Raw genomic sequence first — 4,947 nt, 5'->3', positions numbered from 1 at the left:
CCACAATAGGCAATATACTGTTTGTGAGATGGCTCTGCTGGTTTGTTTTGGTAGCGTAAGGAGTTGTGCTACATACCATGCCCGTGATAGGATGTAAGTATTAATCAGTTGGATTCGTTGATGGAGGTCGAGTCGTTGATCAGTGTGACTCACGCAAAGTCCTCTGATGCACGTGAGAATCCGCCTGCACGTGAGTGTTAACATGCGCTGCGGACAGGCAGTCACCTCAAGACCCAAGATACGTTGATCCCCTACAATCCGTTAGCATGGGCGTACGATGGTCAATGATCGTGGTCCTAGTGGGATTAGCACCATTTTGTTGGATTTTAACATGGCACCGGATGCTCGTTCATAAACGTGGAGGACTCGGCGAACCGAATCGATGTCCCTGGCGTTTGCTACAAACACACCTACACCATCCGCCTATGCCGCACTGCGGAGGGTGACGCCTGGGAAAGGAACACCATCGACCATCCGTCCAATGTCACGCAGCATGGGGTCCAGCGCCAAAGCGATAAAATACACTGACAAGGGACACCCTTGTCGAACTGATCGTCTGATGGGAATTGGTCGTGATCTGCAACCGTTCACAATGATTGTGGAATTTGCTCCATCCAAGAAGTGCCGGATGACTCTTATGAAGTGCTCCCCGAAACCCATCCGCTACATAACGGCCAGCAGGTAAGGATGGGAGACCCTATCGAAGGCACCGGCGAAATCTAGGGATCAATTGCAGCCGGGGTTCGAGCGTCGGCGGTGGGTGAGTAAGACAGCATCACGGTATATAGAAGCAGCGGTGAAGGTGGTTCGATTCGAAACGCCACATGATTGAGTGGGACAAAGTACCTTATTCATTACCTGTTTAAGACGTGAAGCCACACTTCGTGCCACCAACTTATAATCAGTGTTAAGAACGGTGATGGGACGTACGTCTTTAGCCCATCAGTGACCTGTGACCTTTGGATTAAAGCCAATACATACAGCTAGAAAATCGGCGGGTAGCTCGCAACCAGCAAAAATCTCCTCGCACATTTTGCAGAAGCGGTCTCCTAACAGGCCGGAAAACCTAGCACTTCGATTAGTGCTGGAATGGCACAATCGAAGGCGGTATCCTTGCGGAGTACCACCAGAGATGAAAAACCGCAGTGTCAGGGCCTAAATGCTAGCAGCGTGTGCGTTCCACATGAGGGAGTGACATACAGTGGTGCGGGCTGATATGGCAACAGGCGACCGTCGAAAACATCGCAAAAGCAAGTGCCGGAAGGAACGACAATATACGAGAGCACTCGTCAACAGCCCAGTACTACCCTCCATGTCGAGGAGTAAACTGCGACTCCTATTTGAACGCCGCTAGCTGCCAGGGCAGTGGAGAAGCCGTGAGGCCGCCCCACAGCAGCGTCAGGCCGGTGCGAGCTATACTGGCGCGAGCTACACCTAGCCGAGTGCTTACATCGTCCACCGCCTACTGCATATGTGTGTGTGCGTGTGTACACACGTATTCTGCGTGCGTGCGGCGGCGACGACGACGACGACGACGACGTTCGCGAGGAGCTAAGGTTATAACTCCAAACAATTTAATTAAAATTATCTGTGACCAGACCATAAGAGACGCTAACGAGGCATCTGAAGGCACTGTCCTGTGCCCCCATAAATTACCAGCCTAGCGTAATGCGGCTGCAAGTGCGGTCCGGCTAACCGCAAAAAAAAAAAAAAAAAAAAAAAAATTCTTAAGATAATCTTAAATTAATTAAAAGAAATCGTGGTGTGTAAGCAACTAACTACTGGGCACATCAACAACTACGACAAGTTTTGCTACCAGCGGAATATCTGATCACTGCAGAATGTTAATCCATTTCAGGCTGTGTTTTAATTAATTTTAGGTGGGCCGATCCCGGCGGTACTGCAATGCCGGGCCAACCCGCGACATACGTGGAGCACGCCCCTAGCACTCCGTCAGAAGCCAAAAATGAGTTTAATATTCTGGTCGTGTGATGCAGGACGTAGCAGATATTAAGCTGATAAGAACAGATACTACACTTTTTTTCCCTCCTACCTCCCCTATAGCCCTACCTTTTTCCTCTCCAAAAATGCCGCCATCCTCTAGTGTCGACGCAGCACGTAAAGCAGGGTGTTGTTAGTAGCAAGACTTATTGCCATAAACCGAAAATAAAAGCGGAGGCATACTCTGCTATGCCTCAGGGGGCGACGACACACTACTCAGAAACACACCTCCCTCTGCAGGTGTGAGGCAAGTGATGATTTTAAAAACTAAATAGAAAGAAATAAATAAAGACAGAAATGAAGGCAAAATAAAAAAAAACAGCGACGGAAGCACACTCAAGCGACCTGGCGAGATAATCCCATCGCCCATAGAATTAACAAAGTAATAATCCTCTAAGATAGATTATGCGTTTTCCAATTTTCCAATAATTTTTCATACAAGGTTCACACAATTTGCATGTTACCAATTTCCATATTATCAGTATCATAGAACAGTCTACTCTAGTGATGCCGTGAAAGCCAATATCAATTCTGAGATATGGGTAAGTCAAGGGTAGTTTGAAAGTCCGAGTGACAAAGATACAGGGGTACACTCAGGCAATTCTTATACGAGGTGCCTTAGTTAGCCCGGAACACCTTTTGATAACCATGAACCATTGCAACTTTAAGAAATCTTGCAAAAGTAATGGTATATTTCCGGTCAGATTCCGCCAGGCGATGCTGGATCCAAAGGTAGTCCATGAAAGAGACAGTATCTGCGAGGCAAAGGTCATAGATCGTGAAAATTGTGTGGCCCAAGAGACACACCATTGCGATACATCGTGTTCGGGGGTTGGTCTGAATATCAGGGGTAAGGAACCAGTCGACTGACACATAGTCCAGTGTAGTCCCACCGATCAGCGTTAATAGCACACGTGCAAGGTCCCACACTTCTGTGATGTGAGGGCATAGGAGACGATGCTCTCTGGTGTCTACGTCACCACATCGGCCGCAAGCAGCCGAGGGCCATAGGAGGATGGCCGCCAGGCGATGATTAGTGGGTATTAAATTGCTTACAACGCGATACCATAGCGCTGAAACTTCTGTGGGAAGGGCTAGGTGGTTGATATTAGCCCAAGCGTGGTGCCAGATGACCGACAGTCGTCTGTCCTCCAATTTGTGTGGTGTGGGCTGGCCTCGAAGCACCTAGTAAAGGCGCTTCGATGTGCGTGCCTTGTCGGTGGCCACTGCTAGGATGTAACTTTGATTGAGGTAATAGTCCTTGACTGTCGTCATCCGGAATGGAATATGTGTCAAGCATACTGGTGCACGCGCCGATTGTGGGCGATAACGGTCGAAAAGCACCGCTGTTGTCCCACCTGGGTCAATCTCACGCAAAGTGGCGATAGGGTAAATCAGGATTGCCGCACATTTGCGGGGAAAGTCAATGAGTCCAAGGCGACTATCGACTTTTGGCAGTGTACAAGTCTGTGCATCAACTTTGAATAGTGCACGCCGCCACAATAGGCAATATACTGTTTGTGAGATGGCTCTGCTGGTTTGTTTCGGTAGCGTAAGGAGTTGTGCTACATACCATGCCCGTGATAGGATGTAAGTATTAATCAGTTGGATTCGTTGATGGAGGTCGAGTCGTTGATCAGTGTGACTCACGCAAAGTCCTCTGATGCGCGTAAGAATCCGCCTGCACGTGAGTGTTAACATGCGCTGCGGACAGGCAGTCACCTCAAGACCCAAGATACGTTGTTCCCCTACAATCCGGTAGCATGGGCGTTCGATGGTCAATGATCGTGGTCCTAGTGGGATTAGCACCATTTTGTTGGATTTTAACATGGCACCGGATGCTCGTTCATAAACGTGGAGGACTCGGCGAACCGAATCGATGTCCCTGGCGTTTGCTACAAACAAACCTACACCATCCGCGTATGCCGCACTGCGGAAGGTGACGCCTGGGAAAGGAACACCATCGACCATCCGTCCGATGTCACGCAGCATGGGGTCCACCGCCAAAGCGATAAAATACACTGACAAGGGACACCCTTGTCGAACTGATCGTCTGATGGGAATTGGTCGTGATCTGCAGCCGTTCACAATGATTGTGGAATTTGCTCCATCCAAGAAGTGCCGGATGACTCTTATGAAGTGCTCCCCGAAACCCATCCGCTACATAACGGCCAGCAGGTAAGGATGGGAAACCCTATCGAAGGCACCGGCGAAATCTAGGGATCAATTGCAGCCGAGGTTCGAGCGTCGGCGGTGGGTGAGTAAGACAGCATCACAGTATATAGAAGCAGCGGTGAAGGTGGTTCGATTCGAAACGCCACATGATTGAGTGGGACAAAGTACCTTATTCATTACCTGTTTAAGACGTGAAGCCACACTTCGTGCCACCAACTTATAATCAGTGTTAAGAACGGTGATGGGACGTACGTCTTTAGCCCATCAGTGACCTGTGACCTTTGGATTAAAGCCAATACGTACAGCTAGAAAATCGGCGGGTAGCTCGCAACCAGCAAAAATCTCCTCACACATTTTGCAGAAGCGGTCTCCTAACAGGCCGGAAAACCTAGCACTTCGATTAGTGCTCGAATGGCACAATCAAAGGGCGGTATCCTTGCGGAGTACCGCCAGAGATGAAAAACCGCAGTGTCAGGGCCTAAATGCTTGCAGCGTGTGCGTTCCACATGAGGGAGTGACATATGGTGGTGCGGGCTGATATGGCAACAGGCGACCGTCGAAAACATCGCAAAAGCAAGTGCCGGAAGGAACGACAATATACGAGAGCACTCGTCAACAGCCCAGTACTACCCTCCATGTCGAGGAGTAAACTGCGACTCCTATTTGAACGCCGCTAGCTGCCAGGGCAGTGGAGAAGCCGTGAGGCCGCCCCACAGCAGCGTCAGGCCGGTGCGAGGTATACTGGCGCGAGCTACACCTAGCCGAGTGCTT

General features: G+C 49.7%; 1 pseudogene; it reads right to left on the bottom strand.

Annotated features, from left to right (window-relative positions):
* Positions 1–1,875: 1,875 nt before the first annotated feature.
* On the bottom strand, positions 1,876–2,089 carry LOC124721453 (annotated as a pseudogene).
* Positions 2,090–4,947: the final 2,858 nt, after the last annotated feature.

This window comes from Schistocerca piceifrons, chromosome 1 (assembly GCF_021461385.2).
Source record: "Schistocerca piceifrons isolate TAMUIC-IGC-003096 chromosome 1, iqSchPice1.1, whole genome shotgun sequence".
NCBI classification, from domain to species: Eukaryota; Metazoa; Arthropoda; class Insecta; order Orthoptera; family Acrididae; genus Schistocerca; species Schistocerca piceifrons.
Note: the sequence above shows the minus strand (reverse complement) of the source record. Positions and strands in the feature narration are given on the sequence as shown.